This window comes from Hyla sarda, unplaced genomic scaffold (genome assembly GCF_029499605.1).
Source record: "Hyla sarda isolate aHylSar1 unplaced genomic scaffold, aHylSar1.hap1 scaffold_188, whole genome shotgun sequence".
Classification (NCBI taxonomy): Eukaryota; Metazoa; Chordata; class Amphibia; order Anura; family Hylidae; genus Hyla; species Hyla sarda.
Genome location: NW_026608532.1, coordinates 373,630 through 386,275, shown reverse-complemented (window position 1 = coordinate 386,275; position 12,646 = coordinate 373,630). Strand labels below are relative to the sequence as shown.

The 12,646-nt window shown below is 46.0% G+C and overlaps 3 non-coding genes and 1 pseudogene across 3 annotated transcripts; all 4 read right to left on the bottom strand.

Moving 5' to 3' along the window:
• Window positions 1-724: 724 nt before the first annotated feature.
• On the bottom strand, window positions 725-915 carry LOC130315580 (U2 spliceosomal RNA). Its single transcript, XR_008863053.1, has one exon. It is a non-coding gene; the product is annotated as a U2 spliceosomal RNA (small nuclear RNA).
• A 2,088-nt stretch (window positions 916-3,003) lies between these two features.
• On the bottom strand, window positions 3,004-3,189 carry LOC130315635 (U2 spliceosomal RNA). The gene has a single exon (XR_008863103.1). It is a non-coding gene; the product is annotated as a U2 spliceosomal RNA (small nuclear RNA).
• A 5,389-nt stretch (window positions 3,190-8,578) lies between these two features.
• On the bottom strand, window positions 8,579-8,796 carry LOC130315646 (U2 spliceosomal RNA; annotated as a pseudogene).
• Window positions 8,797-10,882: 2,086 nt separating this feature from the next.
• LOC130315579 (U2 spliceosomal RNA) lies at window positions 10,883-11,073 on the bottom strand. Its single transcript, XR_008863052.1, has one exon. It is a non-coding gene; the product is annotated as a U2 spliceosomal RNA (small nuclear RNA).
• Window positions 11,074-12,646: the final 1,573 nt, after the last annotated feature.

Here is a 12,646-nt window from a genome sequence, read left to right as displayed (position 1 = left end):
AGATCTCAAAGTCTGTGCACAGAATTTAGCAAGGGCCTCGCACCTTCTGATGCATCAGGTAGGTGCACAATAGCATAGCCTAACCCTCTGTACTTTGGTCTATATTGATGCGGGACATAGACAGCCAGCTGATGACCAATCCATTAGTGCAATGGATGGCTGGAAGCATTTGTCTTTGCCTTTGCAATACCACAGAAGCAATGCATGGTCAATGTACAGCAATGACACACCTGTGTGAACAGCCAGGAGACCCCCCCCCCCCCCATGTTATGTTACATAGTTACATAGTTAGTACGGTCGAAAAAAGACATATGTCCATCAAGTTCAACCAGGGAATTAAGGGGTAGGGGTGTGGCGCGATATTGGGGAAGGGATGAGATTTTATATTTCTTCATAAGCATTCATCTTATTTTGTCAATTAGGAACATTCAGCACCCACCCGCTATCAAGGCAGCTGCCTATCATGTCATGCCCTACCTGCACAGGTGTGCTGGCTACTCAAATGATCCAATTAAGGAGGCCATTTAGTCAGCAGCAGCAGAAGTCCTGTGCCTGGACGCTCCAACAGCGGCCAGACACAAGCAGAAGCAGAAGCAGCAGCAGCACCACCTTTTGTTTTTTGGCTGCAGCAGCAGCAGCAGCAAGGCCCACAGGGCTGGCTAGCTGGCTAGCCAGCAAGCAGGTAGCAATGAAAGTAGGAATCTTTCTTTTTAACCCTGTAAGGGGGTGGTGCACTGTACCCGAAGATACTGCCATATCGGGTCAATGCATAGGGCGACGGAAGCAAGCTTCGAAATCGGCCCCCGTTCTCAAAAATCCATTTAATATATGGTCCCCAGATAGGGGACGTATCAGATATTAAACTGATAAGAACAGATACTACACTTGATCTTAGCCAAAAGGCCGAGAAGCGATAACCGTGAAAGGGGCGGGCCCAACAAGGTCCCCTTCATGGGCACTATCACTGCTTGCTGTCAGGGAGGCTGCCAGACAATTTTCCATGCACACTCTGGGCTGGGGGGCAGTCAACCACCAGTACACACAGCAGAACCTAAACCCATACCATTATTGCTAAGCAGCAAGACAGGGGCCCATTGCACTCCCACGGGGCCTTTTTAAATGCAATCCATAACCCGGATTTGCCAGGAACCCTTCTTACTCCTCCTACTTGCATGTGACACTGGGCTTAGGATCTGCATAGGAAACACACACACAAGCACACACCTACCTTTGTTGCCTGCAGATGCCTCCTTGGCTGTCCCCAAACGGTATCAAACCAACACCCACGGGAAGCTGTAAGCATAGAGGACATGCCTGCACCCCATTGGACTTACCTGTGTGGGTTAAACCCGGGTTATTTGACAACCTATGGCGGTGATGGTTCTGCTCAGGCAGAGCAGTGCTGATGCTCCTCATAAAGCTGTCGCTGCTGTGAAGGTTCTAGGTGACATCACAAATCCCTATGGTTACATACACAACAAAGCTGGGTTGTTGTTGTTTACACTCTGCAAGGCCTGTGGAAGTGAGTGACATCATAGCACTGTAGTTCTGAGGGTTCTAGATGGATGCAACAATCTCCTGTTGCTTCTATGAAGGCCATAATAGACGACATCACCAAACAGCTCCATAGTCACATACACAGCAAAGGAGAGATGTTGTTTACACCTAGTGATGTCAGTGGTATTGAGTGACATCACAGCACAGTGCTAAGGCTCCTGGGCCTGGACACAGCAGCGGCTGCAATATCTCAACGGAGAATACGTTTATATATATGTGTGTGTGTGCGCGTATATATATATATATATATATATATATATATATATATATATATATATTTCTCCGCCGAAATCACTTTTAAACCCATTTCCACCTTTTTTTCCCTTCTCTTCCTCTTACTTTTTTTTCACGTTTTTTTACGTTTTTCTCCTTTTCGCCTCTTTTCTGGGCGTATTATTCTTCTTTTTCTTCTTTTTTTTCGTCTAATGCATACCCCATCAGTGCAGCAATGCTTATTCAATACCGCCAGCAGATGGAGACACTGGGGGATAATTTTCTAAGGATTTATACTGATTTTTCCTGTCTGAATTTGTCGCACAGAAAGTTGCAGGCCAAATATGTGTGACATTTCTGCGACTTTAGCTTCTAGAGCATTTTTACAACATTATACATAGGTGCTGAATACATAAAAAGCGACTGTTCAGCGACAGACAAGTCGCATCGGCTGAAAGTAGGCCAGAATGTCAGTCCATGTTGGAGCAGGTTTAGATACAGTCTAAAGCATAGATCTCAAAGTCTGTGCACAGAATTTAGCAAGGGCCTCGCACCTTCTGATGCATCAGGTAGGTGCACAATAGCATAGCCTAACCCTCTGTACTTTGGTCTATATTGATGCGGGACATAGACAGCCAGCTGATGACCAATCCATTAGTGCAATGGATGGCTGGAAGCATTTGTCTTTGCCTTTGCAATACCACAGAAGCAATGCATGGTCAATGTACAGCAATGACACACCTGTGTGAACAGCCAGGAGACCCCCCCCCCCCATGTTATGTTACATAGTTACATAGTTAGTACGGTCGAAAAAAGACATATGTCCATCAAGTTCAACCAGGGAATTAAGGGGTAGGGGTGTGGCGCGATATTGGGGAAGGGATGAGATTTTATATTTCTTCATAAGCATTAATCTTATTTTGTCAATTAGGAACATTCAGCACCCACCCGCTATCAAGGCAGCTGCCTATCATGTCATGCCCTACCTGCACAGGTGTGCTGGCTACTCAAATGATCCAATTAAGGAGGCCATTTAGTCAGCAGCAGCAGAAGTCCTGTGCCTGGACGCTCCAACAGCGGCCAGACACAAGCAGAAGCAGAAGCAGCAGCAGCACCACCTTTTGTTTTTTGGCTGCAGCAGCAGCAGCAGCAAGGCCCACAGGGCTGGCTAGCTGGCTAGCCAGCAAGCAGGTAGCAATGAAAGTAGGAATCTTTCTTTTTAACCCTGTAAGGGGGTGGTGCACTGTACCCGAAGATACTGCCATATCGGGTCAATGCATAGGGCGACGGAAGCAAGCTTCGAAATCGGCCCCCGTTCTCAAAAATCCATTTAATATATGGTCCCCAGATAGGGGACGTATCAGATATTAAACTGATAAGAACAGATAAGGTTTCAACAAAATTTTATTGAATAAATAAGAAACCATACAAAATTTAAAATGCAAAATAATAAAAGGTTCACAAAAGTTTTAAAATACAAATAATAAAACCAGTAATAAAAGGAGAAAAAATAAAAATGGCAGGATAAAACATTATACAAATGTCATAAAAACTGATTATACTGTTATTTCGTTCCATAGAGGCAGACACCACATGGATGCTGCCTCGCTGGCCCCCAACTGTTTCTTGTCTCTTAGGTAATAGATGTACATCTCACTCAGGGCCAGCTTTATACAGTTTTTAACATCAATAAAATCATGTTTAAAAAGTAAGATGTTCCTAACTTTCCAGATGGCATTTTTAAAACAATTAATAATCATCCAGCAGATCATCTGCTGTTTAAAATTGGGGCAGTTAAAAAGACCGTAAAAGACACATTCGTGATTAAAATCTTTTAGGCCGCAGGCCCACTTCAAAAGTGGGCCTACCTTCCTCCAAAGCTCCCGTGCAAAAGGGCAGTTCCAAAATATGTGCAGCACCGTTTCGTCCACTCCGCAGCCATCTCTCGGGCACTTGGCTCTCGCCACCAGTCCTCGCCTGTGCTGGAACTCACGAGTAGGGAGGCACTGGTGGACGATTGCCCAGGCAAGATCCCTGTGTACATTCGCCAGAAACTTCCCGTACACGTTCCGCCATACCTTTTTGGATCTTGCCTGTGTGAAATTGGACACTGCCAGGGTAACCTCACTCCGCCTGAGGACCTTTGATACCTTTCTCTGGTCCCCCAGTATGTCAGGCTCCAAATCTTGGAGACCTAGGAGCCTGACTGTCTTTTCCAACACCACATAATGTTTTGGGGGACACAGAAGCACCGGAGCGTTCAGAGGGATGCGCAACCATCTTTTAAAAACCATGCCCGCAGCGTACCTTAAAAAGCAGCTAAAAATGCCATCGGATTTAATAATTTTAAAACAGAAACAGAAATACTTTATGTAAAAGAAAGTAAAAAGGTTAGGAACATCTTTCCCGCCATTATCTTTACTTTTGTACATAAAATCACGCTTTAATTTCTCCATTTTTGAACCCCATAAAAAAGAAAAAACAATTCTAGTTACTTTTTTAATGTATAAAATAGATGGAGGAAATACCATGGCAATGTATAGCATAATAGGGAGTAAAACCATCTTTATTATTAAAATCTTCCCCTCCATGGTAAGGTTTCTAAGATTCCACATTAAAATCTTCTTCTCCATCTTAGCTATAGCTGAATCCCAGTTAGGGCTCCCATCATTGACCTGGTTAAAAACAATACCTAAAACTTTAATTTGATCCTGTTGCATTGTGACTCCTGGGGTGATGGATGAATCCCAGGAGCCAATATAAAAACAGTCACATTTATCTGTGTTTAGCTTAAAACCAGAGACCTCGCAGAAATAGCTGGTGTTCCTCAATGCCCCCCTCATGGATGGAGAGTCCGGGCACAGTATGGTGACATCATCCATGTACCCCAACACCTTTAGATGGGTCCCTCCTCCACCAGGTATCGGTACGCCTCTTACTACCCGGTCTTTTCTGAGGAGGGCCATCAGTGGTTCGATTGCGCAAATAAAAAGGAGTGGGGACAGGGGGCAGCCCTGTTTGACACCTGATAAAAGAGGAACACCGCTGGTTAAAAAGCCATTAACAGAGACTTGACTAAAACAGGATCGGTATAAAAGCATGATTCGGCTTAAAATCGTTTCAGGCACTGCCATCTTTTTAAGAACTAAAAACAGGTATTCATGGGAGACCCTATCAAAGGCTTTTTCAAAGTCTAAGGATAAAATTGCTACAGTTTGATTTCTATCCTTAAAATACCATAAAACATCTCTTAAAATATTTAGGGATTCAGCTATAGACCTTCCAGGTACCCCACAAACCTGATTTGGGTGAATTAATTTATGAATAAAAGGTTTAAAACGGACAGCTAATAACTTGGCTAAAACTTTATAATCGACATTTAAAAGTGTGATGGGGCGCCAATTTTTTAGCATATCCTTTTCACCCTTTTTAAAAAGTAATGATACAATCCCCCTCCTCCAGGAAGGGGGAAGTTCATTAACAATAAAAGTTTCTTTATACAATAAAACCATATCATCCTTTAAAATATCCCAAAAAGCTAAATAAAATTCGATGGGTAAACCATCTTCCCCAGGGGCCTTCCCACTAGAAAAACTTTTAAAAACAAATAAAAGTTCATCTAAGTTAAGATCACGGGATAAAACCTCCTGGTCTAAAACATCTAGCTTAAAATCAAGGGAATTAAGAACATGTTCTAAAAAGGATGGATTAAGATCTTTCTTATTAAAAAGAAGCTGGTAGAAGTTAAAAACTGCATCTAACATGCCTTTTGGAGTGGATTCACCCTCAAGGCTTTGGATGATATCCCTCCTATTCATCACTTTTTTAAAAAAGAAACGGGAACATTTCTCGCCCTCCTCCAGGTGCTGCACATGTGAGTTAAAAATGATTTGTTTCCCTTTCTTTTCTATGGCATGTTTTATTTCAGTTTTAAGGTTTAAAATATCATTTTCTACATCCATACCAGCTTCTTTCAATTTAAAAAGTACATTTAAACGCATGTTAAGAACATAAAACCACTGTTTTTCCATTTTTGCCTTCTTCTTACCTGCTTTGATAAAAAAAAATCTGATTTTAGATTTGGTGCCCTCCCACCAGTGCAGCATAGGCTCGTGGGGTTTTCTTTGTGATTGCCAGCATTGGTAGGTCCGCACAAACTCCTCTTTTATCTCAGGGTCCTCTAGGAGTGTGGTGTTTAATCTCCAGAGGCCCCTTTTTGCTTTTTGCTCCCCCTCTAGCTCCAGGCCCACCAAGAGGAGCTTATGATCAGAGAAGATATTCTGCTCGAGCGTGCATTTCAGGGGTTTAAAAGCTCTAGAGGAAAAAATAAAATCGATTCTGGAGCTCACTCTTCCATTGGACCATGTGGCGCCTGGGTCCTCCGGCAAGAGATCCTTCCAGCAATCTTTCAAATTAAAATCATCAATAAAATTTTTAAGCAGGTAAGAAGTGCGGTCTTTACGATTAATATCCCCACCCTGCCGGTGTTCCCCATCACGTATGCAGTTAAAATCACCTCCCACCAGCAGGGGGGAAGACCCAACACAAAACAGTGGTAAAATTTCAAATAGTTCTGCCCGCTCCTGTTTATCAGGAGGGGCATACACATTTAAAACACGAATTAAAAGTCCATTAAAATATAGATGAATTAAAAGAGCTCTGCCAGGCACAATCTCAGTTACTGTATGAATAGAAAAGGACTGGCCTCGGCAGAGCAGCCCAACACCCACAGAACGACAGTCATTTGCACCGGACCATATGGATGGGCCCAGCTTCCAGTCTTCTTTTAAGTCTTTATAGTCCATTTTACTAGGGATTCCACATTCTTGTAGCAGGCAAAGGTCAAAGTCACATGTCTCTAGATAAGAAAATAAAGCAGCCCTGCGATCAGGGCTCTTTAAGGACCTCACATTGAGTGAGGCAATTTTTACAGGGATAGGCATAGTTTATGGAGAGTCCGTGCTTGGAGAATCAAAGTCAATAATAAGCTGCGTACCGTCATCCCCCGCCTGCGGGGTCATCAGCTCCTTGATGTTCTGAGGGTCGGAGCTTGAGATCGATGATGCCCCGACCCTGAGCTCGCTCTCGTCCGAACTACGGCACGCCGCTTTCCTTTGAATGTCTTCCTCTTCTTCTTCTCTTTGTCTTTTAAATGTCACACTGCTGTCCATATCCTCTGTGTTGCTCTCACTCGATGTAATCTCTGGCCCCCGGCTGATGGATCTGCGTCTTCTTTCATCATTTGACGACTGGAACTGCTGCACAGGGGCCTGTGAGGCCTCTTTTCCGGAACCTTTGCCGCTACCTTGGGAAGTTTTCATCGCTTGTTCCCCAGCAAGCGTTGCTGAGGACTGTTGCTCCAACTTCCCCATCGATCGACGATGGCCAGTTTTACCCACCGGGTCCACTGCTGGCGGGGCAGCAAACCCTGGTTTGGCGCCACTTGTCTTCTTGGCCCTGTCCTGTATAGGCGGAGTAACAGGACCGGGCTCAGACCTGGCCACCTGGCTCCCCTTCCGGCGGGCTTTCACCGGGGCCTCTTCGTCCGGAGCAGGGCGACCCTGGGCCAAGCCAGTACCTGGCTTATGCTGCAATTTTGGGTCCACTTTTGCCCCCACCGAGGCCCGTCGGCTGCCACCCGCCACAGGTGAGCCCCCTTCAGAAGTTTCGGCGGGCTCTTGAGCCAGGTAGGAAGTCGATCGACGTCTTTCAATTTCCCGGGCAGTAAACTCGATCACCCGCCCGGGCTTCGTGGAATCCCCATGGCCTCCCCCTAGCACTACCACCGGTGGGCCCCCCGATGGAGCACCAGAGGTCTTGGGCCTGGACCCATCAGTACCTGCCATCTGGGGTTTGGGCATCTTAAAAAAGGACGTCTTTTGTCCTGTCCCCTCTTTGGGTGGGCCCAGCCTTGACCCACCCATCGTAGTTTTTGCTTTATGGGGACAGGAATTAAAATCGTGATTTTCCTCTCCGCAGAGGTTGCACCTTATCGTATGGCTACATCTTGAGGCTATGTGACCTTCTTGGCCACACCTATTGCAGCGAATCACACGCTCCGCGCCGCAGGTCTCCTGGGTGTGGCCAAACCTCAAGCAATTTCGGCAATACATAGGCATTTGAGGATAGAACAGGAAGCCCCGAACTCTCCCGATGGCAAAATTTGGGGGCGGATGGCAAAGACCCCCAATACCACCGGGATCCTTACGGAGCTTGACCCAGAACTTCCTCTTGCCGTTCCAGAACCGCACGGAGTTCAAGATTTTGTTTGCGAATCGCACCTCTTCGCAGTATCGCCGAAGAAAAGTGGCTATATCCTCCGTGGTCACATGAGGGCTGTGCATAGCCACCACCAACGGTATATGTTCCTCACCATAGAGGAACTGGAACGAAAGACCGTCGAGTCGATCGTCCCTCTGGTCCGCACCAGACAAGGTTGCATAGATGTTATCGCAACACGCCGTGGCCGTGAAGGTGACGGTATACAGGCCACGGCTTTCCTGGTCATTTAGACACAGGATGTCCTCCCTATTGAGGCGGAAGTAGTCAAGAAGAATCACCTCCGCAATGAAGCGGAGGTTCTTCAACTGACGATGGCTCTCCGACACCTCTATGCGGATGGTATTTCGCATCGACATTTCCCCAGAGGGGAAAGCCCAGGAGAACGGCATCTTCCACACCCAGGGACTAAGCCCCTTCCCCAATAGCAGCAGGGGCTCGGAATCCCGCTATAAAAGCGGAACCCTTACCCAAGGCAGAGGTCGGGGGTACCCTAGGTGCTTCCGAAGCTACAGGTAACGCTCAACGTACCGAAAATGCCTTCTGAGACACAAGGTCCCAGAGACAGGGGGATCGCAACCCGTTGTCCGTGGACTAAGCCCGCTCCCCAATAGCAGCAAGGGGGTGAAGTCCCTCCGTAAGGAGAGACAATCCCCCAAGGCCGAGAAGCGGGGTACCACAGACACCTTCCGACCAGACCAAATGCAGATACTACACTTGATCTTAGCCAAAAGGCCGAGAAGCGATAACCGTGAAAGGGGCGGGCCCAACAAGGTCCCCTTCATGGGCACTATCACTGCTTGCTGTCAGGGAGGCTGCCAGACAATTTTCCATGCACACTCTGGGCTGGGGGGCAGTCAACCACCAGTACACACAGCAGAACCTAAACCCATACCATTATTGCTAAGCAGCAAGACAGGGGCCCATTGCACTCCCACGGGGCCTTTTTAAATGCAATCCATAACCCGGATTTGCCAGGAACCCTTCTTACTCCTCCTACTTGCATGTGACACTGGGCTTAGGATCTGCATAGGAAACACACACACAAGCACACACCTACCTTTGTTGCCTGCAGATGCCTCCTTGGCTGTCCCCAAACGGTATCAAACCAACACCCACGGGAAGCTGTAAGCATAGAGGACATGCCTGCACCCCATTGGACTTACCTGTGTGGGTTAAACCCGGGTTATTTGACAACCTATGGCGGTGATGGTTCTGCTCAGGCAGAGCAGTGCTGATGCTCCTCATAAAGCTGTCGCTGCTGTGAAGGTTCTAGGTGACATCACAAATCCCTATGGTTACATACACAACAAAGCTGGGTTGTTGTTGTTTACACTCTGCAAGGCCTGTGGAAGTGAGTGACATCATAGCACTGTAGTTCTGAGGGTTCTAGATGGATGCAACAATCTCCTGTTGCTTCTATGAAGGCCATAATAGACGACATCACCAAACAGCTCCATAGTCACATACACAGCAAAGGAGAGATGTTGTTTACACCTAGTGATGTCAGTGGTATTGAGTGACATCACAGCACAGTGCTAAGGCTCCTGGGCCTGGACACAGCAGCGGCTGCAATATCTCAACGGAGAATACGTTTATATATATGTGTGTGTGTGCGCGTATATATATATATATATATATATATATATATATATATATATATATTTCTCCGCCGAAATCACTTTTAAACCCATTTCCACCTTTTTTTCCCTTCTCTTCCTCTTACTTTTTTTTCACGTTTTTTTACGTTTTTCTCCTTTTCGCCTCTTTTCTGGGCGTATTATTCTTCTTTTTCTTCTTTTTTTTCGTCTAATGCATACCCCATCAGTGCAGCAATGCTTATTCAATACCGCCAGCAGATGGAGACACTGGGGGATAATTTTCTAAGGATTTATACTGATTTTTCCTGTCTGAATTTGTCGCACAGAAAGTTGCAGGCCAAATATGTGTGACATTTCTGCGACTTTAGCTTCTAGAGCATTTTTACAACATTATACATAGGTGCTGAATACATAAAAAGCGACTGTTCAGCGACAGACAAGTCGCATCGGCTGAAAGTAGGCCAGAATGTCAGTCCATGTTGGAGCAGGTTTAGATACAGTCTAAAGCATAGATCTCAAAGTCTGTGCACAGAATTTAGCAAGGGCCTCGCACCTTCTGATGCATCAGGTAGGTGCACAATAGCATAGCCTAACCCTCTGTACTTTGGTCTATATTGATGCGGGACATAGACAGCCAGCTGATGACCAATCCATTAGTGCAATGGATGGCTGGAAGCATTTGTCTTTGCCTTTGCAATACCACAGAAGCAATGCATGGTCAATGTACAGCAATGACACACCTGTGTGAACAGCCAGGAGACCCCCCCCCCCCATGTTATGTTACATAGTTACATAGTTAGTACGGTCGAAAAAAGACATATGTCCATCAAGTTCAACCAGGGAATTAAGGGGTAGGGGTGTGGCGCGATATTGGGGAAGGGATGAGATTTTATATTTCTTCATAAGCATTCATCTTATTTTGTCAATTAGGAACATTCAGCACCCACCCGCTATCAAGGCAGCTGCCTATCATGTCATGCCCTACCTGCACAGGTGTGCTGGCTACTCAAATGATCCAATTAAGGAGGCCATTTAGTCAGCAGCAGCAGAAGTCCTGTGCCTGGACGCTCCAACAGCGGCCAGACACAAGCAGAAGCAGAAGCAGCAGCAGCACCACCTTTTGTTTTTTGGCTGCAGCAGCAGCAGCAGCAAGGCCCACAGGGCTGGCTAGCTGGCTAGCCAGCAAGCAGGTAGCAATGAAAGTAGGAATCTTTCTTTTTAACCCTGTAAGGGGGTGGTGCACTGTACCCGAAGATACTGCCATATCGGGTCAATGCATAGGGCGACGGAAGCAAGCTTCGAAATCGGCCCCCGTTCTCAAAAATCCATTTAATATATGGTCCCCAGATAGGGGACGTATCAGATATTAAACTGATAAGAACAGATACTACACTTGATCTTAGCCAAAAGGCCGAGAAGCGATAACCGTGAAAGGGGCGGGCCCAACAAGGTCCCCTTCATGGGCACTATCACTGCTTGCTGTCAGGGAGGCTGCCAGACAATTTTCCATGCACACTCTGGGCTGGGGGGCAGTCAACCACCAGTACACACAGCAGAACCTAAACCCATACCATTATTGCTAAGCAGCAAGACAGGGGCCCATTGCACTCCCACGGGGCCTTTTTAAATGCAATCCATAACCCGGATTTGCCAGGAACCCTTCTTACTCCTCCTACTTGCATGTGACACTGGGCTTAGGATCTGCATAGGAAACACACACACAAGCACACACCTACCTTTGTTGCCTGCAGATGCCTCCTTGGCTGTCCCCAAACGGTATCAAACCAACACCCACGGGAAGCTGTAAGCATAGAGGACATGCCTGCACCCCATTGGACTTACCTGTGTGGGTTAAACCCGGGTTATTTGACAACCTATGGCGGTGATGGTTCTGCTCAGGCAGAGCAGTGCTGATGCTCCTCATAAAGCTGTCGCTGCTGTGAAGGTTCTAGGTGACATCACAAATCCCTATGGTTACATACACAACAAAGCTGGGTTGTTGTTGTTTACACTCTGCAAGGCCTGTGGAAGTGAGTGACATCATAGCACTGTAGTTCTGAGGGTTCTAGATGGATGCAACAATCTCCTGTTGCTTCTATGAAGGCCATAATAGACGACATCACCAAACAGCTCCATAGTCACATACACAGCAAAGGAGAGATGTTGTTTACACCTAGTGATGTCAGTGGTATTGAGTGACATCACAGCACAGTGCTAAGGCTCCTGGGCCTGGACACAGCAGCGGCTGCAATATCTCAACGGAGAATACGTTTATATATATGTGTGTGTGTGCGCGTATATATATATATATATATATATATATATATATATATATATATATTTCTCCGCCGAAATCACTTTTAAACCCATTTCCACCTTTTTTTCCCTTCTCTTCCTCTTACTTTTTTTTCACGTTTTTTTACGTTTTTCTCCTTTTCGCCTCTTTTCTGGGCGTATTATTCTTCTTTTTCTTCTTTTTTTTCGTCTAATGCATACCCCATCAGTGCAGCAATGCTTATTCAATACCGCCAGCAGATGGAGACACTGGGGGATAATTTTCTAAGGATTTATACTGATTTTTCCTGTCTGAATTTGTCGCACAGAAAGTTGCAGGCCAAATATGTGTGACATTTCTGCGACTTTAGCTTCTAGAGCATTTTTACAACATTATACATAGGTGCTGAATACATAAAAAGCGACTGTTCAGCGACAGACAAGTCGCATCGGCTGAAAGTAGGCCAGAATGTCAGTCCATGTTGGAGCAGGTTTAGATACAGTCTAAAGCATAGATCTCAAAGTCTGTGCACAGAATTTAGCAAGGGCCTCGCACCTTCTGATGCATCAGGTAGGTGCACAATAGCATAGCCTAACCCTCTGTACTTTGGTCTATATTGATGCGGGACATAGACAGCCAGCTGATGACCAATCCATTAGTGCAATGGATGGCTGGAAGCATTTGTCTTTGCCTTTGCAATACCACAGAAGCAATGCATGGT